The sequence below is a fragment of the Pithys albifrons genome, chromosome 19 (genome assembly GCF_047495875.1).
Source record: "Pithys albifrons albifrons isolate INPA30051 chromosome 19, PitAlb_v1, whole genome shotgun sequence".
In the NCBI taxonomy this organism is placed as follows: domain Eukaryota; kingdom Metazoa; phylum Chordata; class Aves; order Passeriformes; family Thamnophilidae; genus Pithys; species Pithys albifrons.
Window position 1 is genome coordinate 3,005,928 of NC_092476.1, and position 25,939 is coordinate 3,031,866.

The following is a 25,939-nucleotide window of genomic DNA, read 5'->3' on the forward strand; positions in this document are numbered from 1 at the left end:
AGGAAAAGAGGTCTGTGATACAAGACAAAAAGGCAGATACATGGTGGGATTCTTGGGGTTACCCTGTACAGGGCCAAGAGTTGGATGATCCTTGTGAGTCCCTTCCAGCTCAGGGTACCCTGTGATCCTGTGACACCTCCAGTCTCAGCCACAAATGGAAAACAGCAGGAGCTCGATGGCTCAGCACATTTCTCAACACTTCCAGAAGCAATGCTTTGCAATGCTATTTTTAATCTCTTTTTTTTTTAATTTGCAGAAGTTCAGCCCAGACTTCAGCAGCTCCAAAGGCCACCAGAGCCCCCAGCGTGCTTCCCAATTACCCACTGCAGCCCCTGCCCGATTACCGAGCGCCGTTACATAAACCTAATTAGCAGGGCTCCACTTTCAGCATGGCAAATGGCTCCACTAATCCGGGATTTGTTCTCCTAGAAACTAATTTAATCATACAGTGCCAGCCAGGCTGCTCACGTGGCCGAGGGTGAGAGCAGCCCCCAAATCTCTCTGCCCCCAGTAATGAGCCATTAGAGGTAAGCCAAGCCTCGCCGCCGTCCCGCACCGCAGTGGAGCTCTTGGGGACCCTAATCCTCTAAAACAGCCCCAGACAGGATCTACTACTTAAAAAAAATAATGAAAAAAATACCATAAGAGAGATTTCAGGAGAAAGGTTGTGATTAGGCTGGAGCAAACCTGCAGCCTTCAATGGTGCCCATGTCGGAGAGCAAGGACCCAGCATTGACAGCGCCTGCTTGGGATGGTGAAGAGATTATGGCCCCTCTGATGGACATGGCACCTCTGATGGGACATGGCATCTCATCCCAAAAGAGGCAGCATCTCTGCTGAAACCTTCAAAAGTCCTTCCAAACAACTTTCAAGCTTGTGGTGTATGAAAGGGAAGGTCATGTGCTGCCAACTTCAGCAGAAGCAGCTCTTACTTCAACTAATCTTAATTAAGGATCTCCAGGATAACCCAACATCAATAGTAGGATTCCCCAGGCACAGGAGGACAGCCCAGCACATGGGAATTGTATCATTCCTCAGGCTCAGTGCTCTTTGAAAATCTGGACTATCTAAAAAATAAAATAATCCTGAGATTGGAACACAAAGAAAATTTCAATTCTATCCCTTCTATTTGCTTCTGGCTTTGGAAAGCTCAGGGTTGTGTTACCACACAGACACAGCTCCAGGTCCTCATGCTGAGCCCAGCCAAGCCCAGCCCAGGGGAGCAGAGCAGGCCCAGCTACGTGATGGGTTTCACAGGGCACCCGCTCGGCGTTTCACTGCTGACACTCCTGTCTCTGGCCAAGGGGAAGAGTTTTTTCCCTGTGCTGTGGAAAGGTGAAGCAAGGACATCTGCAGCCAAGCAACATCCAGCCTTCCAGAGCTCTGGCAGCAGCATTCGCTCTGCAGCAACTTTAATTTATAACACACTCACAGTAACTTGGAGAAAGGCAGAAATTGGACTCCTAATCCCTAAAATTAAAGAGAATCCAGAAATCACAATTTGAGAGTTTTCTTCCTTCTGAGCTTTCCACTAGACAACTTGTTTCTGGCTTAAGAAAGTTGGCTTTCCCAGACAACCTTAAATAAGTATTAAATCCAACACTGACATATGGCTTCATCATCCCAGAGGATCCCAGAACGCCTCTTGCAGGGGAAACTCCACCTCCTGGGCAGGCTGTGTGGACTGAGCTCAGAGCTCCTGGGACTTCCAACCTGACCTGCCTGTTCACTTAAACCTCTTTGTGCTTCAAGCACGATGTTCTCCAGGTTAAAACAGAGCCAGGGGCACCTGGACATGGGGAAGGGACCACGGGCACAGCAGCCCTGCCCCTTCCCCCAGGTGAGTCTTATCACCTGCGGCACCACAAACGGGCCATAAAGGGCCCCGCGGCTGGGAGGAGACAGCTGTGCTCCAGGTGTGCCCCAGGTGGGGCGGCTCCCTTTCATCTCAGACCCACCTTCAGCTTAAACCCTGGCAGAGACTTGGGTGCCACAGTAAAAAAACAGGACAGGCTCTCTGGCTGATGGAGTCCTTGGGAATCTTTTTCCTCCCCGGCATCCGTTGGGCATTGGAAGGCAAATTGGGCTCTGCTGGCACATACCCCACGTCCCCTGCCCCATCCTGAGGGACTCAGAATGGCTCCCCAAGGGCACACTCAGCAATGAGAGTCCCATCCCATTCCACAAAGGAAGGATGTGGCTGTGGGGCCATTTCACATCAGTGGACAAACCACAGACCTTCCCTGCAGGATGGAGATGGAGCTGGTAGGGACAAGTCTCCCACCAGACCTGGCACCTTCCAGGGCACCGGTTCCACCTTGGCTCCAACTCTAACATGCAGCAAAGCCCAGGACTTCCCAGCCTTGCCCAGAGCAGCTGTGACTACCCCATCCCTGGAAGTGTCCAAGGCCAGGTTGGACAGGGCTTGGAGCAACCTGGGCTAGTGGAAGGTGTCCCTGCCCATGGCAGGGGATGGCACTGGATGGATTTTAAGTTCCCTTCCAACCCAAACCATTCCATGATTCTACGATGGACGTTTGGTCTCTGCTTCCTCTATTCCAAGACAAGTGTGGCCCCACTCCCAGCCCAGCATGGGCAGGGGGACGTGGGGACAGCAGCACTTGGTCACCTCTCCTGTCCTAGGCTTGGATGAGCATCTACCAACACCCTCAAGCTTCAGAAAAAAACCAAAAACAAAACACTAAAATTCAAACAGAACCTTAGAACAAGCAAGGAAAAAAAATATAAAAGTGGGAAATATAAAAATGTAGGAAGTGGAATCTCCTTTTATGGCCAGACCTTTCCTTGGACCCGGACCCAGCTTTCTGAAGACACAGCAAGGTTGGTATTTAACTAATCATAGCAGGAGCACATGCAAAGGGCAGAGGTTGCCCCAGCCTCATCCCTTTCAAGCACCGGCCGCAGGTGCCAGCCCTGCCCCGTGGGAAGGGCTCTGCCAGCACAGCCAGATGTCACACACACCCCATGGCCAGGGGACTGGCCCTGGCTGGGCAGGAGCTGCCCACGTCCTTGGGCTGCAGCGAGCAAACAGCAAACACTGGGTTATCTCCCCTTGGCAAACAACTGGGTCATTAAGTGACTGGCTCAGACAATATTTAATTACCCCAATCGTGGGAAGGGGGCAGCAAGGGGGAGGCAGAAACTGCAGGGGAAATTCCAGAGCCGGAGATGAAACGGAGCTGCGGAGCTGCTGACAGGTGAGCAGACAGGTAATATCCCAGCCCTGTTTGCTCAGCCAGGAGAGCTCCCCACAGCCCCCAGGAAGGGCACACGCCGTGTCCCAAATGCCATGAGCTCCAGTCCCAAGATGTTTCTCCTTTGCCAGGCAGGGAGCTGTGTAGGTCCAGGACTCATCTCCTGCGAGGTGGGAGCTCCGGGCTGGAGCAGGGTCTGCTTCTGCATCAACTTGGTGGATCCCGAAACCTCCGGCACTGGATCCCCATCTCAGTAGGGCCAACCAAAGGCCTTTCTCACACCTGCCCTTTGAAGCGTTTGTTGACATCCTAAAACCTCTCCCAGAATCATCTTCATTCCCAGGGAAGAGCAGAGCATGGGGAGGGCACAGCACCTGCACAAGGGCTGCAGGGCCCCCCTGTCCTTCACATGCCCTGCTGAGCCCTCCCAGGTCCCACAGGGAGTTTGGGAACCTGGCACAGCAGGTCCACGGGCACCATCCCAGCCACATTCCCAGCAGGAGCTAGCGAGTGATTAATCAAGGTTACAAGGCTGCATCAGACAGACAGGAATGTGCCATGAGGGGCAAGGAGCACATCGGCAAAAGGTGTTAAAGAGCCCGGCAGGTTGTTTATAACCCACCATGAACAACTGATTAACCATTAATCCTCTGTTAGTGCTGCAGCAACAGCTACAACAGAGCAAGAAGCACTGCCCAGCAAAGACAAGGCAGGTGCCCCCCAAAGCTCTGCAAACACAGAGCTCCAGAGCGGATCCTTTGCCTCCAAGATATGTCACCACTGTGAGGAACCTGCTCCCCACCTGCTCATGGATTTGCCTGAACTTTGCTTTCAAGGGTTTGCTTATCATCCCCATCCCACAGCTTCTCCCAAGCCTCTGCCCCCCATCCCAGCTCAGTCACAGGGCAAACATCAGGAAATAAAAACAAAAATGGAAATGTCACCAGGCGAAACTCAGGGAGAAAGAAGCTGTGCTTCAAAAATCCTTTAAGGGGTTCATAATCATTGTGGTGCCTCAGTGATCTGCTGCTGGAGAGCGGGGGTGTACTGGACTGTCATAGAGCCTGAGCTCATTATCCTGCTCCAGCCAGGAATTTCACACATGGGCTCTTGAGTAACTTAAGTGACTTGCAAGTCCCAGTCTTCTTAACCAGGAGGCTTTAGAAAATCCCAGCCCTAATCCTCCTGTGCTGTATGAGCCGCCCTTCCCGTCTGTAAAAAGGGGATAATATCTTCCTGCCCCACAGGAATATCCCTCACACCGGCTTCAGGCTGCTCAGACACTGCCCTGAGAAGAGCCTGGAGCCATCTGGGCACGGAACTGCCCCCCAAACAAGCTCCTGCAGCACCTTTCCTGGGATCCCCTTCCCCAGCAGCTCCAGCACTCATGGAATTGAGAAAACATCCAGAGATACCTGCGTGCTCTCCTCAGCATCAGGAAGAGCAACCCAAGGTCATGGCTCTGCCTCTCTGTCCCAAACACAGCACAGGGCAATGACAAGGAGCAGAGGCACCAGCTCAGCCATGCCAAGACACATGGCACAGTCTCCACCATTCCCTGCATGAGTTGGAATAAGTTACTTCATCCTCCAGAGCCTCAGTTTCCCCTCCCGAATAATGAAACAGAAGCAAACTCACTTCACCTGCCTGCCCAGAGGGGGTACCAGCCCCAGAGAGCCAGTGGGCTATAAAATCCTTAGAAACCAGGCAGGGAAAGCGTGAGAAAAGCCGGAGCCACTGTGGTTGTTTATATGATGAAGAAACTGGGGCTGAGTCACGGAGTGGAAGCTGCGTGTTCCCAGGGGCAGGAGCACACAGCAGACACCCAACCAACTGGCTGGCAGAGATGTGGGAGCTGATCCCAAACAACGGCACGGGACTAACGGGGACCCTGCGTCCTGACATCCCACCAGCAGGGCTGGAAGAGCTGGAAGGGAATGCCAAGCCACCCTCTGCAGGGGAGTTGGGATGCTCAGGGTACACACACCCCACACAGTTTCCCAGAGGAGCATTTCCAGCCCCATTCTCCAAAGGAGTTACTTTATCACACGGGTGCCTCCTGCAACAAGAGGAGGGAACAGCTTGGCTTATCCCTGCAGAGAGTGTTGCCCGTGGGGAACACACAGTTCTGTTGCCCTTTAAATCACTCTTCTCCCTCCCTCCTGCCCACACCCACTCATTCAGCGATATTTATTATCGCTACCGATTTCCTAATCTCCAGCACATGATGCAAGAACAAAACTCAGCACAATGTTGCACACGAAAACCCAGCCACAAACCAGAGATGTGGGAAAGTGCTTCCCTGCACAATAAAGTGAGTCGGAAAAGCGGGATGAGGGCAGCAGCTCATCCCCCCGGGCAGGAGCGTTGGCAGCAGGCACAGGCCACACTCCTGGGGAAGGATGTTGGAGCAAAAGGAAAACAAGTTGCTTTCCTCTGTTTCCCCAGGGACTCAAATGAGTCACTGTCCCAAGACAGAGCCAGCAGCCCCACAGAACTCCCAGGATTCCATCCTTTCACAATTTTACTGGAGACAAAGTTTAGAGGATGCTGGGGCAGACAGAGGAGACCCCACTGTGTACAGCAGGACTGCACCTCAGCCCCATCCCTTGCACCCTTTAGTCTTTTATAGCCTTTACAAGTCTGATCCAAATGCCAGCCTGCCCTTTCCTCCTGGGAAAGGGAATTCCCCTGCAGCCAGGCCAGCCAAGGCTCCTTCCCAAGAGCAGAAAAAAGTCTGGAAGCAAAGGAACTGCAGAAGAGCAGGTCACTAAAAGCCTTTAGAGCTGCAAGTGCAGCAAATCTTCAAATGGAAAAGCAAGTGCCGGAGATTCACAGAATCCTAGAATGGTTTGGGTTGGAAAGGACCTTAAAGATCATCCAGTTCCAACCCCCTGCCATGGATTTGGTGGCCAAAAGCCACCAGCAGCTCTGGAAGAATGAGGGAAAACAAAGCAGGCAAAACAGGGAGGGAGGGGCAAGGGGGACAGACAGGAGGGCAAAGGATGGAAAAAAGAGGGAAGGATTTGCTTCAAGCAAGATCTACAGCCTGTTCCTGAAACTTCCCACTTGTGTGCCAGGCACTCCCGAATACTAATCAGAAGTGAAAAAATATCAAACAATTAGGAAGGAAAGTCTCTTGGCAGGGTTTCTCCTGGAGACGTCGGGCTGGTTTTGTTTATGAGCTGGAGGAAGTGGTAACCGCTCCTGTTTGTTCTTCGGAAGAAAAGAGAAAGCTCCAGTGTTTTAATTTCTCCGCTGAAAACCCTGGAGATTTGGCCTGAAATGGATCAGAATGGCTGATCTAGATTCACCCCCAGCCTTTTGTTACAAGAAAATATTTTAGTCATTTTCTCCCTCCCCTTCTGCGTGGGGAAAGAAAGGGGCAGTGGATACAAAGCAGGCATTTTTGTTCCCAGAAAATATCAATGAAAAGAGCATTCCAGAGGCCAAGGGCGCAGCACAGCTCCCAGGGCACAGGAGATGTCCTTGCTGGGCAGATGCACCCTGAGGAAGGGCAAAGAGACAAACCCAGAAACTCCTTTTCTTTTTAAAGGCAGGTGAGGCAACACATGGAAAGCCTAAATAAAGATTTTTAGCAAGATTTTGGCCTCTCAGTGTCCCACACAAGGCTGGGAGGGGGAGAGATCCTGGCTGGACACACAGACTTCATTTACCTGAAGGTGCAACTCTAAACTCTTCAAATGTAAAGTCCCTGTAAAAAAAAACATTTAATTCGGGTTTAACATGGGAGGGTTGAAATAGCACCTTGGCAAATTAAATCAGGTTTACTGTGGTTTGTAAAAGCAAGCAGAAGGAGCTCAGAAAGGGCACAGCATGGCAGGGACAGGTCCTGGCATGAGGAAAAGCAGGTCCCAGGGCAGACCCACACCCCAGAGAGGGGTGTTGGAGCCCAGAGCAGTGAGAGAACAGAGCTGGTGGGTCTGCCCCCAAGGCACCAGCTCTGCTGGGCAGGCAGCTCATCCCTCCAAGGGGGCAACCAGAGGATGGACAAACCATCACACTCCCAGCTAAAAACTTCCCAAAAAATCCAGGCTTTGAGGTGCAGAACCCAAATGCATTCACCATGGAAACCCAGCCCTGGGGCTGGTAGTGGTGGTGGAATCTGCAGTTGGCTCCAGCCATGGAGGAGGGAGCCTGGACAGTGAAACCTTTCAATGTGAGTGGTGCCGACCAAGTAGTCTGGGACTGCTCTGGAAGTGCTTTTCAAGGCAGCCAAACACACTGGTTTATCCAGCAATAATTCACCCACTTCCAGACAGAGCCATGTGGAAGCAGAGCCAGACAACACTCCCAACCCCTCTTGTCCTGGGGGAGTTGGAGAAGGGAGGGGAAGGCCAATAGGGAAGGGAGAGGCAGAGCAGGAGCTTTCCAAGCTTTTCTTTGGGGGAAGACAGCACATTGACACTGAGATGGCTAAACCTCCCAGCTCCAGAAATGCCATGTAGGGGACCTGCCTGGAGCGTGCAGGAGACAGCAGGGACAGCAGATGTCTCTGGATCACAATCCAAGGCACTCCTCATCCAAACACCAGCCTGCTGCTCTCCCAGTGTCCTCCTGCCCCTGCCCACACTGCCCAGTTCCCAAGCACACACATTTCCAGGTCACATTCATGGATCAGAAGCTTTTCGGGTCCAGTGCAACAGTTTTCCTAAATGCAGATCCATAGATATCGTGGTTATCATCCCAGATCCACTCCCTCCCCAGCCTCATCCCTTATTGCCTTGACACCCTGGGGTGTCAGGACTCAGATTCTGACTTTCGAACCATGGAACATCCAGAGTCAGAAAGGACTCACAAGGATCATCGAGTCCAACCCTGAACAACTCCTTGCTGTTGGGTCTGTACCCCTACAAGCACCCCAGGAGGTCGGGAATTGCTGTTTATGGGACAGCAGTGCCCACTCCCAGAGGGTTTGGATCCCTCTCGCCTGCACGACGGCTCCGAGCGGAGCGGGGAGGCCGCGGGACTGGGATGCTGCGGGGCTCGGAGCGGGGATGCCTCGGGACCGGGATGCCTCGGGACCGGGATCCTGCGGAGCTCCGCTGCCATCCAGCGGCCGCGGGAGCAGCGCTCGGGGCAGCGCCCGCCCCGTCGGTTCGCCGAGAAGCCGCTGAAGTCCCCCCGCGATGTTTTACACAGCAAACACCAATTTCACTGTTTTCCCCCTGAATTCCACGTCATCTGCCTGGTGCCGGAGCAGCCCTGCCTGTTGAACTGCCGCTCGCAGGGATACTGGTTGCTCCGGGGGGTTCTCCATACCTTTCTCCCTAGCTTTTCCAGCTCGGAAAGCGGAGGGCTGGAGCAGCCCTGCCACGGAGCCAGGCTGGGAGAGCTGGGGGTGCTCAGCCGGGACAAGAGAAGGCTGCGGGGAGACCTGAGAGCCCCTTCCAGTGCCTAAAGGGGCTCCAAAAGAGCTGGAGAAGGACTTGGGACAAGGGCCTGGAGGGAGAGCACAAGGGGGAATGGCTTCCCAACTGCCAGAGGGCAGGGATAGATGGGATATTGGGAAGGAATCATTCCCTGTGAGGGTGGGCAGGCCCTGGCACAGGTGGCCCAGGGAAGCTGGGGCTGCCCCATCCCTGGAAGTGTCCAAGGTCAGGTTGGACAGGGCTTGGAGCAACCTGGGCTGGTGGGAGGTGTTCCTGCCCACGGCAGGGGGTGGGACTGGATGAGCTTTAAGTCCCTCCCAACCCAACCCATTCCATGGGATGATCCCACAGGATTCCATCCCGGGCTGCCCCCGCGCGCCCCCTGCGGGCCCCGCCCGGCACTGCCGGCCCTGCCCGCGGCTGCCGCCAGGTGTCAGCGCGCGCCCACGAGCGATCCCGGGACACCCGAGCGGATCCCGCCGGGATGGGCATCGCGTCGGGATGGGCATTCCCCGATCCAGACGCTTCTCCCGAGCCCCGCTCAGGATCCAGCACCCCCTGCCCACGGCGGTCACTCCCTCCCGGGAGCGCAGAGCGAAGCGAACTGCCCTCCAAAAGGGTGTGTGCCCCCAAATACTGCTCAAGGGGGACAGCCGTGGGAAACCGCCCTTCCAGGGGGCACATGTGGCACTTGAGGACATGGTTTAGGAGTAGCCTTGGCAGTCCTGGAAGAATGGTTGGACTCAACGACCTCAGAGAGCTTTTCCAACAGAAATGATTCTGTGACTCCATGAGATGCCACAGGGCAAGGGGCAGAGCAGGGACAGTCAATTCCTGAAGCATTTTGGCCATTTGCCTGAGGGTTTCCCTGTGCCCAAACATCAGTGCCCCCAGCAGCTTTGGGCTTCCCTGGAGCATCCCTCAGACCAGTCCTACTGGGCCACATTCTGCTCTGGGGTGTCCAGGGCCATTGATGTGTATGGAGCAAGTAAAGGTGAGAAAGCCTGTGATAAATATTTCACAGACCAGAGGCTTTATGAGGGATTGCTAAAGATCATGATAAAAAGCTTTTGGTCCCTGCAGATAGAGGTGAGGATCTCTATAGCTGGATGGCAGTTCAAGGCCAGGTTGGACAGGGTTTGGAACAACCTGGTCTAGTGGAAGGTGTCCCTGCCCATGGCAGGAGCTGGAACAAGGTGAGCTTTGAGGTCCCTTCCAACCCAAACTATTCCATGATTCTGTGATCCAGTCAGAAATGCCGCACCCAAACAGGACCCACCCACCAGAGTCTGCCTGACCCACCAGACACCTTGTCAGCAGCCCCTGCACCAAGGCCCCAGCTCCCAACAACCAAAGGGAACCTCTCAACAAGAGAGGAAAGATGACAAGAAGCAAACCCGACTCCAGGTCCCAGCCTGGCACCAGAGGCTGGTGCAGAAGAGCCAGGCAGGTCTGGGTTCATTTACAAAAGCTCAAGGTATAAAGTCTCTGCCTTCCCCCAGCACAGGGAGCTCAGCACTCGGAAATGTGGAACTACCAGCAAGGTCACGTGCACAATCTCATCCCTCCTGCCTGCACCTCAGAGGCAGGCACAGCACAGGCAGCCAAAATCTCAGGTTGTAAAGGGATGAAGTCGAGTACTTGGTATATTCATACAATCATCAGGAAAAAACCCAAATCCCAATGGTTTGGGAAGAGACTGAGCTGTACCAGCACCAGTCAGACACTGACAAGGGGAGGAAACTAGAACATCCCAGCTTTGTTCAAACAGTTGGGAGTTTGCAGTGCAGAAGAATCTTCAGCTCCTCAGCTCTTCAAGTCTGGATTTGCCATCTCCATCCATCCCAAGAGCACCCAGCTGGCAGAGCCATCTCTGGGAAGAGCAAACATCAGACTCCCCTGGGTTTGTGTTCAATAAAAGGGAAGAGCAACAGCTTTAAATGTCTTTTCTGTTTCCCTGTAATCACCCTGGCACAGACCCCTGCAGGATGTGCCCACAGCCCTGCTGAGCCCAGATGGACACCAGAACAGAACTCACATCCCTGCCAAGCTGTCTCAGCCTCCTTGGACCGACTGACCACCAGCAAACAAGAAGAGATGAGCCCTAACCAAAAGCAGATATGTATTTTTAAAAGCCAAGTCTTTCCCAGCAGCAGTTTTCCCTTTATTCACATTTCTCAGTCCTTTTCCCAAAGGAAAGATCACTACAAGAAACCCACACCTGAGAAAGCAGCCTGGGCAAGGTGAAACACAGTACCCCCCTGAGTGAAAGGGCCAGTTCTGCTCCATGGGCCAAGACCCAGCTGGACCCTCCCCAGTTCAGAGCAAAGGGCCATTAGAGCCTTCCCTGGGACCAGGGATGGAGGGGAATGTCCTCCCCAAAGCACATGGGACCACAGAAGCAAAGTGTCACTGCAGGCCAATCCCAAGAAGCACCATAAAGGGCTGGTGAGGGCAAACTCCCTCTGCCCTGGCACAGGGATCACCAGCTCAGCCCCCACCCAAGCAGAAACCCACCATTTAACCCTCCCACATCCCCAGCTGCTCCTGACAGCCCCTTGGGCACCCCTCCCAACATCACACCAGGATGTCAACACCAGTACAAGTCCCCTCAGAATCCAAGGGCCCGGCATAATTTTCTAGCAGGAGAGTGGATTTTCCATCACAAAGATGCTCACACCACCCTCCCCTCCAAAGCAAACCTTTCAGCTCATCCCCTGCATCCATCAAGAACCCCGTGGTGCCCTCAGGACAAGCAGCACATTGTTCCCAGTGAGCCTGACCAGGCTCCCGTGGAGCCACCACCACTGGTTCCACAGGCTTAGAAGTGTGAAAAACCAGCAGGGTTCCCCTCACCAGGGAATGAAAGGAAAACCTGCTGGGGAACTGCAGCTTTTAACCCCTTTGTTCATTACTCAGCAATAAAACTCCAGGAAGTAAAGTGTTAGTAGGGTTTTCAGGCTCAAACGGTACTAAAATGTTCTGATTAAAACAGGCAGGGGGAGGCAGCTCAGCTGTCAGAAACAAGCCTGTCTGCTCCCCCTTCCCCTTAGAGCAGCTCACTGGATTTGGCATTGTTTTCTCAAGGGAGGGAAAATACAGTTTTCATAGAAGTTCCACAGAAAGGTGCTTTAAATTTTTTTTTTAAAAAAGAGAGAGAAATATACATCTTCTTGACTCACCTAAAACCAGCAGGATTTGTCCTACACACGACTCCTCCCTCCTCCAGAGCCACGATGCTCAGAGTAGCCCAGAAAAAAGGAGGGACCTGCAGAACTGGGAATTAACTGCTGCTTTTCCACATCTGTCCATTGGGATATTTCATGTATCAAAGCCAGTGCCTCCAGAATGATGCCCAAAGCAGTAATCCACTGGATTGGAGAGGAGCAGGTGCCTGCAGCCTCCTGGCTGTGCCATTCCTAGCTACAAACAGAAGGGAGCATCCAACACCCAGTCCATGAGGGTTTATGACATCAGAGATCCCAGTGCAGAGGAAGCATCCAGAGACAAATCCTCTTGGCTCAGGACCTTCGTGGAGAGGGAGAGGTCCCAATCCTGCCCACAGTCAGGCTCTGGTCTCCTTGCTTCCAGCACAAGGACAGTCCTGTGGCTGTTGTGCCCAATGTCATTCCTGAAGTGGCAGGTGCCAAAACCTGTGGAGAAACAAATGTCAGGATGAGGGACCAGGAGTGACCTTGGTCACTACAGCATGGCCAGAGCTGCACCTTGTCTCCACTCCCTGTTCCCCTGTCAGCCACAGCCCTGAGCACACCCCATGGAACAACAATGCAAGATATTCCCAAATTCAGCACTAGAATTGCCAGGGTTGTGCCAAAAGGCAGGACCAAGCAGGATTTTCCTTCCTGCTGCTGAGCAGAGGCACTGGCCATGCTGGTGGCCACATGCCCAGGGAGCAGAGGGCACCAGGCAGTTCCTTGCCTAGGTGTTACTGCCCCAGTTGGTCAGTACTGGTCACACTGGTTTCTGACATGTAGCATTCCTGTTTAAATCCATCCACAGAAAAGAGACAGAGATCTCTTTGCAGAGCAACATGTCTCCCCCACACACAGAGCAGTGACAAATACAACACACAGCCACAGGACTCAAAAAGGTGACAATTCCCAAGCTGAATCCCCTCCTGCAAAAGCCTCCTGATGAAACCAGCACCTGCAGCAGTGCTGAGCCCCTCAGGGCTTAAAGGACCTGCTGAAGTTATGTCCAAGCATGCTCTCCCTTACCTTTGGTGACAACCTCAGCAGAGCACCCAGGACAGAAGCAGCACCTTCCTCCCTGCACCCCTCTAAACCAAACCCATGGAGGTCCCTGACACCCTGGCAGAGGGAGCAGGGACCCCTCTGCCCAGAGAGCAGCGGGCACAAGGATGGCCAGCACCTCTTGGGGAGGATTTTGATTTCCTGCTCTGTGCCAGGTCCCTGCACAGCCCCTCACGTGTGCTGTGGCCACACAGTGTTCTGGGATGCACATTAGCACAGCCCCTGCCCTGCCTCGTTAGGGCGCCGCTGCTCACCAGCACAAAGTGCGTATTTGTTTCCCTGCAGGGGTGGAAATAAAGGGGGTTTTGTATTTTCTTCCTCTTCTCTTTGCAGGCTGGAGTGAGTTTATTTGACACTCCAGCACTCTTTGTGAGCTGAGTGCCCGAGGATAAATGCTACCCTTAAGAGTTACTTGGCGTTAGACAGAGGGACCCTCTTCAGAGGAGAATGGGGGCTTGTTGGGCTGGGGTGGGAGGGGGCGCGGGGAGGGGGGTCCGAGGAGCGCCTGGGCAGCCCTCATAGAAGGGTCTCTGTCCTGGGCTCACAATGGAGCGAATTCTTAAAGATACCGGGAGCTGAAAGGAAGGAAGGAACTTTCCTCCTTTTAAAAAGGATTTTCAGGAACAATTGAAGAAGCTATAAAAAGAGGATCATTATTTCCCATCCAGTCCGCGGGGTTGGGAAGCTCTGCCTGCCTCCCTCCCTCCCTCCCCCCCGAGCCCTGGGCTGGGCAGACCTGACATATTCCATTTGGATAGACTGAGGGTGGATGATGGGCACTGCCAGTTTATTGAGGAATTGCCCAGATCCTGCGAGCAGGGGATGCCTCATCCTTCTCCTCCCTCCCACAGGTACCAGTTCTATGGAACCACCTTCTCCTCCCTCCCACAGGTACCACTTCCATGAACCACCTCCTCCTCCCCAGGACCAGCTGCTTGCAGGTCCTCCTGCCTCAGAAGGAATACACTGCAGAGGAGGGATTATCCCAGGAAGACTGGCTCAAATATCCACTGATGGGATAGGATGGCACTACCCACCCTGCCAGGGATGCAAGAACAAACCATACCCCAGAAACAAACCATACCCACGCAGAGAGAGGATGGCATGTCCAGGGAAAACAGGGGTGGAGAAAGACCTGCCAGCCTTCTCCAGGTGAGCAGCTCTTCCTCCCCAGCTGATGGAGAGTTTTCTGCACACACTTGGTCTCCCACAGCCCAGAAAGAGGAGTTAAACCAAAGCAGTTTGGCTGGTGAGCTTCACCTCCAGCTTAGCACCACCACAGATCCCAGCCACTTCCAGGGTGACTCCTTATCAGCTCCCACCACCCTCGTGTCCATTGGTGACAGAGTTCTCCCCAAGCCCAGCCCAGCAGGACCCTCCTGCCCACACACCCCACAGGCTGCACTTCAGCATTTCTGGCACCTCACAGCAGCCTCAGCCCAGGTGCCAACGTTGTCCCACCCCAAACTGAGCCCTGCTCATCCCACCATCACTCCAGAGGTGTTGAGGACCTCACTCCACAGGCTCCCTCATTCCCTCTTCACTTTCACTTGCTGAGGAGATGCTGGAAACAACTACAAAACTGAACCCACAGCAGTGCTGGCCACGAGGAAATCTGGTGGAGCTCATCCACCCCTCCAGCAGGGAGGGACCTGCTCTCCATAGTCTGAAGTGCAGAGAAGCCCCTGTGAGCTTTAATTCCCAGAGTTCACTCCCAAGTTCATTACACCCCTGACCATCCAGAGCAAGTCAAGCTGCCTCATGGTGTCACTGGCAGCCCAGGTCCCAGATGGCAGCAGCAGGTTCCTGTCCCTCCAGACACCCTGCCTGGACATGTGCCAGTCCCAGCACTGAGTTTATCTGCAGAGAACAAGGATGGGCAGGGGAGAATGTCACCCAACAGAAACGCCCTCATCAGTCAGCCCACAAATCCTAAAGGGACCTTCCCTGCTCCTCTGCCTGCCAGGGAGAGCCCACACACCACAGGTGTGTTTCCTCACACCAGTTCAGGAAGAACTTCCAAAATTCTGAAACATCCTGGCCTGAAAGCAGAGTTTAAAGGACCAGCAGCAGAAGCTGAAGCAAACTCCAATGACAGCAGTGAAGGGCCAGCCACCCCAGCCTGGGGATGATGTGACACTGGTCCCAGAGCACCTTCCTCCACCTGACCCTGGACAGGACACATTCAGAAGTCCAGAGCAGCACTTCAAAGCCAGTCTGAACTCCTTTCTGGCACCAGGCAAAAACCTGCTGGCCCTGGGGATCAAGTCATGTTTCCAGAGAGGTTCAAGGCTGCCTTAGGCTGAGCTTTACTCAGCACAGAGCCATCCCTGCTCCATCACAAGACCACAGAAGGTTTTCCTACAGCCATACAAGACAGATGACAGCTCTGATCTGCTCCCAGGGAGAAAAAGCAGGAATAAAACCCCAGAGGAATAAGCTTTACAAAAATCCTGACTAGACATTTGCTCCTGATACAAAATCCATTCTGAGGGAGGTTGTTGGTTTGGTTCTTTTTTTCAGGAAAGCTGCACAACCACCCAGGGATCAAACACATTTATTTAAAGGCTTAGGTTTTAGCCCTCAAAAAAACATCTGTGGCTTGGCAGAAAGAGGAGCCAAATGAATTTTAAAAAAATGTTACCTTCTTAGGGCATGGGTGCAGCATAACCCTGGGGCCGAGGTCTCCACACCTCATCAGCTCTGTGTGGGAGAATCACACCTACAGAGGAACCGAGGTGAGAACAACCTCCCTGACCACACTCACTCCCCTCCTCCTCTTGGGTGCTGGTCCAGGAAAGCGCTGCCTGCAATTCAGATGCTGCCACAGAGGGGGGAAAAACCCAAAAGCAATCAAGGGGCAAAGCCTGGAGCTCTGAAAAGGCTGAGAGCAGGACACAGAGCCACTCTGAGCATGGCTCTGTCCCCAGGGACTAATAAGGCAGCACACTGTAAACCCTAATCCTCTGTTAAGAGCTTTCATCAAAAAGGAACAGTATTTATTAGGGAGTTATAGGAGGCAATAAAAGTGTTTTCATGCAGTGTTTACCCTAACATGGGGGACTTTCTGCAAGCATTTGCCCCTTCATTTTTGTTTTAAATACATCTTTCTGATGAAATAAGCCCTTCTGAACAAGGCCACCCTTTGTAAAGCAGTTCTAAGTTTCTGGCCAGTCGCGGTAACTGGCAGAGCCCTGGGCTTTTCTTGCCCTCTCTTTTGTTGCTTTGCTTTGCTGTTCAAAGTTCAAACAAGCCCAAAAGCCCCCCAGCACGCTGCATTGTGCTCCTGGCATTGTTCCCTCGGTGTCCAGGGCTCAGGAAGCCAGAGGAAGGGCAGAGGGTGTGGCCCTAAACATTTCGTCTCCAAAAATTTAAGGCACTCTGATCACTTCTTGTACAGAAGAGCCCCCCAGACAGAGGAACCTGAGTCCAAAACTGTCCAGACCTGAGTCAACTGCTACTAAAAATACCCATCACCAAGGAGAAGTGATGCTACTGGATCAAACAGATTTAAAGCCAGGCACAGGAGGAAGGCACACCAAAATCCAGCCTTCAGAAAAGCCAAATTGGCTTTCAGGTGTCACAGCTGGGCTTCACTTCAGGCAGAAGCATCCCAAAAATCAGTCAGGACCCAGCCCCAGGTCCCAACATCCCCCAAGTCCTCTCTGCTCTGCACCTGTAACACTAAGCACGAGTCAGGCAGGTGAGATGGCACCTGAGTCTGAGTCAGAGACCACCGAACCCCCACAATATGTAGTTTAATTTACAGCTGGTCCTCAAAGAGTTCATGATTTCCACTGCTGGTGACAGGGTGACCAACCACTATCCCAGTATGTCTTTTCCAGCCCAGAAGGGGTGAATCCACCTTCCCCAGGTCACAGCTCCAGCCCAGCCATTCCAAAGGGCTTGGGGGCTGGGGGGTGGGTGGGTGTCTTTGCCCAAGGGGACCAGACCAGGAGCAGCCCCAGTTCAGCCTCCAAACTGGGTCCTGACAACCTCCCAGAGCTGTGGGTGGAGCCCAGTTGGGTTGTTTCCCCCATGGCTCCTACAGCCCTGTCCCTGCAGGCAGGAGGATCCATTCTGGCCTCTGACAGCACAGATTTCCTGGCTCAGCAGAGGCAGCTGAGCAGGGACACACTCCTGCTCCCCGTTCCTTGGGCAGGAGGAGCACCTGCAGCACCAGCACCTCCAGCTCCTGTAATTGAGTCTGCCAGAGCACCTGAGTTCCATAGAGAGACCCACAAGTGTCTGCTCCACCAACACCTCACCCTGCCCACTGCAGCCTTCCCCAGAGCTGAGCATCCCTCCCACCCTGGGAGACACCAGGACAGGGACACTCCTGGCCATGGAGCGACTTTACCTCCTCCTGCCAGCACAAAAAGTGGATCACAATTCCCTTCACATACACTGTGCTTGCAAAGCACCTTCACTTCAGCTGTGAGCCTCTTCCCACCAAAAAACTGGAGTCCCCACTGTCAGAGGGGTGCAGAACAACCCCACAGCCTTTCAACAACACCCCAAAAAGGGTTATCACTGACTCATCAAGTGAAGCTTGAAGGGTGCTACATCTCAGACCACTTTTTGTTTAAGACACCTGAACATGGAAACATCTGGGAAACTCTGAAAAGGCAAGTCCCAGCAGATCTGGCTCTTTTTGCAGCAAAGCCTTTGAAAAGGAGAACACAAAAATGCTGCAGCTCCTTCTGCCCCATAATGTCTCCCTATCAGGGGCTCTCACAACTGTAGAATTCCACCTGTGAGAGTGACTGAGGGCAAACAGGAAGAATTTTATCCCCCCAATCAAATTCTGCAGGGAAATGAGAAAGCTGATGTCCTGAAAACATCACCTGTCTGACAGCAGAGAAGGACAGTGTCCTGGTGAACCCTGTTCCAGCCTCCAAGCTGGAATCTCCCCTTCACAACACCAGGCAAACCAAGACGCAGCTTCTTCCCAATGCCTGAGTCACCAGCTCTCTCCTCTCCCGGCTTCCCTCCCACCAGCTGTGACCATGATTATAAAAAGATGTCTCAATTAGCAAGAGCTGAGCAATTCCTCCAGCCTCCAAACCCTTCAGAGGAAACACATTCAAGCCAGCAAAGAGCAACACTAACAATGTCTGGGCAATAAAAGCTTCTCTTGTTTGTATCAAAGTAACCTCAAACATCCTTTCCCCAAACAGGCATCCCGGGCCCTCCGTCCCACTCAGTGGGCTCACACGCTGCAAGGGCTGGTGTTCTCCTCCTGCCGGGTCCCTGCGAGCAGACAGCACTAATTTCTGTGTGTGTTATTGGTTGCAGGTCTAGACTGGTGTGGTCTTTTTGTTGTAGCGAGCAGAATAAGGGAGTCATTCATATTTTTCCAGAATTCACACAGAAGTGCTCTTGTGCATCACAGATACCCTGAATCACCAGCCTCGATCAAGTGTCCCTCGCTCCCGGACTCACACGGGTCACCGAGGCCGGGGAGACCCCTCCGGACCCCAGCAGAGGAGGGGAGGAGGTTACGAGGGGCTTTAGATGTTGCCCATCGTCCTTGTTGGGCACCTGCCCAGGGGCGAGCCTTTTGGGCAAGGTATTCCCACGGTCGGGGAAGAGGAAAGTCGTGTGTGCGTCCCTAAACAAACCGCCAAAACCCTACCAAAACCAAAACAAAAAAAAACCCAAACAAACAAATCAAAATACCAAAGACAACGAAGAGAAATACCAGCCACGGGGTTTTCCTCAGTGAGAACGGGACCCCTCCCCGTTCCCCGGGACCGGGCGCGCTCGGCCCCCGAACGAGGAGCATCCCCCGGCCGGAGCCCCCTCGCCCCCGGGGATGGGGAACAACGGGACGCGGTGGGACACGAAGGCGGCGGTACGGGGGGATCCAGCGGGGGCCACCATCGGGGCCAGCCCCGCGCCCAGCTCAGCCCCGCCACGCCGGGACCCCCGGGGGCACCCGCAGCCCCCGGGGCCGCACCGCGTAACGGGACCGGCAGGAGCAAGTGCGGGGCGGGGGAGCCCCGGGCAGACCCCGAGCCGAGCGGGGCACCCACCTCGGCCTCCGGAACAGTCCCGGCGCTGCGGGTCCCTCGGCGCGGGAGCGGCAGCATCCTCATCCTCTTGCTCCATATCCTCCTTCTCCATACCCACATTTCGCTCCGAGGGGCTGTGCCCACTCCCATCTCCCGGCGGGAATACCCCCGGCGGTGACGGTGCCCGGGATGCGGAACAGGACCGTCTCCGCCGCGCCCAGGGATGCTCCGACGGCGGCTGCCGGGCCATTCCCCCTTATATAGCCCCGGGGGGCGGCGGGCGGGCGGCGCGGCTTCTCGGGACTTGTAGTTCCTCCCCCGGCCCGGAGCCACCTCCCTCCGTCGTTCCGTCCCTCCCTCCCTCCCTCCGGCCGGCCCGCGCGGGGAGGGAGGGAGGGCGCGGGCGGTGCGGGGGGACCCGTGGGAGTGGCGGGGCAGGATCGGGGGGTTCGCTCTGCACCGGCACCTCGCCGCTCTCCACCTTCCCCGGGGGGAAGAGCCGGTGCGTTTGCCTGGTAGTTTTTCCCGGTAGTTTTTCCCGGGACTCGGAGTCGCATCCCTGGCACAGCCAAACCGGCCCAGTGCAGAATCCGGCGCCTAAACTGTAAATGAGTAACCGCACCAAAACACCAGCTCGGAGACCGAGCGCTTCAATTGTCCCGTGTATTGGTTATTGTTTAGTTTAATTATTGCCTCAATTATTAATTTAACTTAATTATTAACCCATCCGTGGAATGAATGAGCAATTAACTGTGCTGTTAACTGAGGGGCTCATTTAAAGCCCGTTCTTCCAAGCACATTCAGGCCAGGCAAAGTCACCTGGCAGGACAGAGTCTTGTCCCACGGGTTTCCCTGCTGCTCCAGGAACCCCACGTGCTTTGGGAAATGTCCTAAAGAGGCCATCAGGCACAAGGAGGGTGGCAGGGGAGGGGATGCACAAGGTGCTGGGAGGGGAGGGGATGATCCTGCATAACCCTCATCCAGTTGGATGGTGGGCTTGGCTCCATGTGGGCAATGTCTCACCCCACCAGCTGTGCAGGGACAGGGACACGGATCCAGTGTCTTCCCACCTGCACCAGGTCAGGATTTACCCTCCCACGCTCAGAAGAGCTGAGGAAGTGAAACCGCAGAAGTTTTCTAGGACAAGGGAGCAAGGGGGGCTGAGGCGGCAACAGGGAAAGTGGAGGGGAAGGAAAAAAACCCTCCTGGCAGGTTTTCAGGGCCTGAAGCCGGAGTGGAAATGCTTCCCTTCCCTTAATTGCTTTGAGACCAGATGAATTTCTTGAAGAAACCGCAACTGAAACGCTGCACAAATCACATTGTTGTGCTTGTGTTGGCTGCCTGCTGAAGGAGGGAAAAGGTCATCGTTTATGGTATATAAAATAGAAAAAAAAGCCATATTTGAGAGCTGTGGAGGAGGGGGTTGTGCTGCTTTTTCATACCCACATTCTGGAAATTAAAACCTGTTTGGCAAGAGCCAGAACGCAACTCAGAGCGAAGAGCAGAGCTGGGGAAACGCACTGATGGGGGGCTCTGCTGCAGCCCCCAGGTGTCCCCCAAGCCACCCCAGCCTGGCCCTGCCCCTTGCCTGGTGGGGTGATGCCCATGTGGAGGAGCAGGGCCCCAGGTGCTGCTCCCATGGGATTCACCATCCCTCGGGGGCCACTGATGCCAGTCCAGTGCCAGCCTGGCACTGCTCTGGCAAGTCTCTGCAGCTTCAGAGCCTGAGAGGGTGAAGCACCATCTGTCTGACAATCCTTCCCTGTTGGAAGTGGCAGGAAAATCCTGATTCCAGCTTCTGGGAGATCCACTGGTTTTACTCAAGCACAGAAATTTGGCTGCTCACTTTTTCTCCCTTTTCTCATCCATCAGTAAAATGGGGTTTATTTTGCCCCATCCCTGGAAGTGTTCCAGGCCGGGTTGGAGCAACCTGGTCTAGTGGAAAGTGTCTCTATCCAGGGCCAGGGAGTGGAATGAGATGAGTTTTAAGGTCCCTTCCAACCCAAACCATAATAGTTTGCACTGAAATTGGCAGATGCCAGTTTGGGGGTTGTAGTGGGGAGGGAGGTGCTGGATAGGCTGAGGTCCAGCATAAAGCAGCTCAGACCACAAAGCCAGGACTGGGATGCAGATGGACAGACAGACAGACAGAGAGATGCAGAAGTGGCCCAGCTGCCCTGAAGCAAAAGCTCCTTGTGCTGTGTGGGATGGGAGCATTTGGCCCTGTGAAGCTCCTGGGCAGGATGAGACCCAGAGCTCACTGGAGCCAATGGAAAGGCTCTTGCTGATCCAACACCACCTGAGCAAGGTCTCCAAAGGGCTCCTATGGACAGTCAGAGCTGTGTGGTTTGATGGTCTGGGATTTCAGAAGGCAAATCACCATTTTTATAACTTAATTAAGAAGTTTTACTTCCTTTTTTAGTGGGATTTCCTTCAGAGCCACACACCCACAGGACACAGAGCTGTTAGACATCGCCACCTCAAACAACCTGCAGCTCTCTAAGGCTGTGCCATGGCTCCTGGGGCTTTTGGGCCAGCCCCTGACTGGTGTAAAGCACCTGGGTGCTGGTCAGGTCCACCTGCACTGCCCAGACACCCCCAGCAGGCTCCGAGACCGGTCTGAGGAAGGCATTGCAATGGAAAGCTGCTCTACTCCTTCCCAGAAGAGCTTGACATTGATTTATGGGATGCTTCCAGCCCTGGTTTTGCAAGACTATGACGTGTTGGTGGAAGGTGTTGGAAGATGCCACGAGGGCCGTGGGTGCCAGGGGAGGCAGCAGGAGCTCTGCACACACAGCCACGGCTGCAGGGGCTGCAAACACAAACACACAGACATTGTTTTGAAGTGACAGCTGTGCCCCCCCCTTCCCAGATCCCTGTGAGAGGACAGCATTCCTGTCTCGCATTCCTCAGCCACTGCTGAGATGGGGAGGGGAGTCCTGAGCCAGAGGAAAAAGCACAAAGTTTTAATGAGGAGTGTGGGCCGGGCACAGGAGTGTTGGGGTGGGTGGTGTGGGCAGGGAGGGGGCAGGATTGCCCACAAAGCAAGATAAAATGTGTGTGGATCAGGGAACAGGGAACAGGGGTAATTGCACAAAAGCCTGTGGATGTAAGAATGTCAACCAGATGTTTCCAAGGCACAGAAAATCAGCAGTTTCCCAACAGATCCTCTTGGAGCAGCTGAAGGCATCCTTTATCCCTCAAGGGCAGGGACCTGCAGTGCTCTGTGGAGAGGAGGACGCGGCAGTTCGGTCCAAGGGCTGCTGAACACGGAATCACAGGATCATTTAGGTTGGAACACACCTCTAAGATGACAGAATCCAACCTTTAAATATCAAATCCAACATGGGACAGGACTGTGGCCACTGGATCCGCTGGCTCTGAGGCTCCATGTCACAGCTACACTGCCAAAGGGATGAGAGACCACCAGGAGGATGGACAGGCACTGGTTTTTCTCCAGAAGAATATCCTTGAGATACAGAATTACCAATGGCCAGAATTTGTCAGGGGGGAAGGACTGGGTTGCTGCTCCTGCAGGCAAACAGGGAAAGCACCAGGAAGCGATGGGAGCCCTGCCCTGCCCCACAGCAGCAAGGGGAGGGGGGAGCCACAAAAACTGCTCATTGCTGTAAAAGCTGTGTTGGTACAAACACCTTCGTGGGAGCACAGTTGGGTTCACAGCCTTAGGTCAGGTTGCTTTTACCACACCAGCTCAGGAATGGCACATCTATAAAATTCACTGTGGAATTTGCTGTTGATTTTTACCAGAAACAACAACAACAAAAAAAGCATTTAGTGATGGGCACCAGCACTGGCAAAATAAAGAGTGGGGAAGGGTGAGCTGGGAATGAGTTCCCACAGGACGGCTGTTCCCAGGGCCTGGCCAGCACAGTAACCTCTGAAAGTCCTCTGACCTTCAAATACCCTCCCCAAACCAGTTAAATATATATAAATATATTGAAATATGGAAACAAAAAGCTTTTCATTTCGTGTGCTGAGAGTGCCAAGTGCCTGCAGGAGCCAATAAAGAACTGTTGCTCCAGGGAATGGGGAGCTGCGTGTCAGGTAAAACACAAACAACCTGAATCTTTACCCAAAACTTGAGCCAATCCCCAAATTTTAAAAAAACAACAACCAAAACCAAAAGCTGAGGTTTTGTAAAAGAGGAGGAAAAGTGTGGTTACGTGTTTTTAGTTTTTGCCCCAGTGCTGGATCAGAGCCTGGACCACAGGCGTGTGCCGGCCGGTCCCTGGGAAGGACGGGCTGCTCCGGCTGCAAGAGCAGAGGGGAACGTCCTCAGAGGGACCTGAAGCAAAGCTGAGAGGCTGCAGGGATGGCAAACCCTTGGGAAACACCACTGTCCCCTCCACAGGCTGCTTTTCCCAGGGGCTGAGGGCTGTGAGGTGCACAGGGGCAGTGCAGGGGCACAGCACATGGAGGGGTTTGTCCCAGGCAGGTCCAGAGCAGGAATGTCCCACCACAGTCCCTGAGGGGCTCACCTGCCACGAGAAACCCAAAGACTGTCATTCCAAGATAACCAAGAACAATTTGGTACCTGCTCCCACAACTCTCTGCCCGCTCCTGACATCCCTTCCACCCTCCATGGACTCCCAGCATTCTGGGGAGGAAAAAGCCACAAAGGCTGTGAGGAAAAAGGCACATCCGTCACCTGTTTGCTCAGTGACACCAGCAGAGCAGGGAAGAGGTTTAAGTGCCATCACCAAGGTCACACAGGACTCTGGGACACCAGGACTCACCCACTCCATGGCATGCAGCTCCTGTAGCCTGGCCCCATCAGCCAAGCATCCTGGGGAAGGTAAAACAGCCTTAACCCCAATGGAAAATATCAGATAAACCCCCAAAATCTCCATAAAACAAAAGCAAAGGAAGGGAACAGGTAAAATTATGAACCATAAAAGCCAAATCTGCTCTACAGTGGGACAAGGACAAAGAAAACTCCCACTCCTGCAACACCAACCCCATGGCAGGGTCTATATGGGCTGTGTATTTTATCCTTAAGTTACTTAAAAAGACCTTTAAAGCCAAAACACTGTTAAAAAGTACATTGTGTTCTCTGCTGGGAAGATAAATTCATTATTTCAACTTGAAAAGGTGACTCATCTAACATCTATTCTAAACAGGCATAAAAACACACACACACGCAGCGAGATTTTCGAGGAGGGCAGTGATTTAGTGTCTCTTTCTTTCTCTCCCCACACTTCTTGCCTCCTGCACAAGGATCTATTGAGAAGCTGCAGAACAAACGTTCCCTTATGCAGCTCCAAAAAAGTCTCCGTCAGTTTGTCTGAGACAGCTGCCTCGGAGCACACTATGGTTACTCATTAACCAGGGCTCCCAGGGCAGGGGAAGAAGGAATAAACTTAATAGTCCCTAAACCAGAGGAAAAAAAAAACCAAACAAAAAAAAAACCACCAGCAAAGCAAATAAATACATCAGGTGTCCTGGAAAATAAAGTGGAAAAAACAGGTGGCACCAGGAGCACCTCCAAGGCAGAGGGTCCGGCTGTGATGGGCTATGGCAGCAGGAGGGGACAATGACATGGGGGAAACGTATGGGGACAAAAGAGAAAGATTATTAAAGGGAAAGAGAAGAAAGAGAGGGGACAGAGAGGCACTTGTGCTCTGCTGTGCTTTATATGCTCGGGGTGCCGGGGAGGGATTACTTCACTTCATTCCCGCAAAGTTGCCCTGCTCTGCTCCCCTCTGGAGGGAGTCACTCCCTCCCCCCAGCACGTTTTGCATGAGAATGAGGGGCTGCTTTGGCTGGGCAGCATTTTCCGGGGGTCAGTTCACTCCGGAGGCCTCTCTGCTGCCAGGAGAGCCGGTGGGTGAAGTGTCCTGGCAGGAGAGGGTGGGAGTTCTCCTGCCTCCTCCTTGGGTTCCCACTGCCAGCCCTGATGAATGATGCTTGTTCTCCCACTGGATCTCCAAGATGAGAGGTCTCCTCCAGCCCAAGGGTGGGTTGGGTTCTGCTCAGGCCAGGCGGGTCCAGGTGCTCCCCTGGCCATCACCACCCCTTCCATTGCTCTCTCCACAGAAAGTACATTCCCAGGAGATCCAGGGCTGGCTGCACCTTGTGCCTTCATTCCTCACCTTCCCCAGACACAGATTTTGGGGAGAAAGACATCCCAGTAGTCATAGAATGGTTTAGGTTGGAAAAGCTTTCTAAGATCCTCAAGTCCAACCATTCCCTGTCCCCATGGACCCCTCGCTCATGTCCCCAGGTGCCACATCCACAAAGCTTTTGAATCCTTCCAGGGATGGGGACTCACCACTGCCCTGGGCAGCTTGTACCAAGGCTGGACAATCCTTCCCATGAAGAAATTTTTCCTAATATCCAATCTAAACCTCTCATGGCACACCTCGAGGCTGTTTCCATGTGTCCTGTCACTTGTTACCTGGGAGAAGACACCGATTCCCACGTGGCTCCAAACTCCTGCCAGGGATTTGTAGAGCTCATGGGCTCATCTGCAGGGCAGGTCCACGGCAGGGCAGGCGCTCACTGCCTGCTGAGAGCCAGCATGTCCCCAAACTGTGTCCCCAAATGCCTGGGGACACTGGGCAGCATCACTGTCCCTCCTCTGTCAAAGAGCCCTCCCTGCCCAGCCCTCGGCCCACAGGAGAGGGAATGTCTGGTGCCACCTGACATCTCCATGAGCTCCTGATGGAGAAGGATAATTACAGTCATAATAAAAAGGTGATAGAGCTGTGAACAGGGGCAGGAAATGAGCCCTACCTGCCCTGCAGAGCTCCAGAGCTCCTCTGTGGGATTAATCCTGTTTTCTGTTTGCCCAATACACTCTCTCCCAAGATAAGGGGGGGCAAGGGCCTGTAATTATCTCCCTGCCTTTTGTCATGTGCTTTTGGGAACAATTAAGGGATTGCAGTCAAAGGAATGAGGTGGAGATGGAGCAGAGCCAGGATATCGCTCTCCCACAGGACCACAATCCTCAGGACTTTATGGGATCCATCCCAAGCTGACAGTACAATCCTGGGGTCACCTTCTCCTGGAGCAGCCCA

General features: G+C 53.7%; 1 long non-coding RNA gene across 1 annotated transcript in view; it reads right to left on the bottom strand.

The window, feature by feature from the left end:
* LOC139680775 (uncharacterized) overlaps positions 1 to 19,131 on the bottom strand; it is a 44,242-nt gene extending 25,111 nt beyond the window's left edge. Inside the window, exons 1-2 of the long non-coding RNA XR_011699410.1 lie at positions 18,921 to 19,131; positions 11,791 to 12,261 (exon numbers count right to left, since the gene is read on the bottom strand). This is a non-coding gene — a long non-coding RNA (uncharacterized lncRNA). The remainder of the gene's footprint in view (positions 1 to 11,790; positions 12,262 to 18,920) is intronic.
* Between the last annotated feature and the right edge of the window lie 6,808 nt (positions 19,132 to 25,939).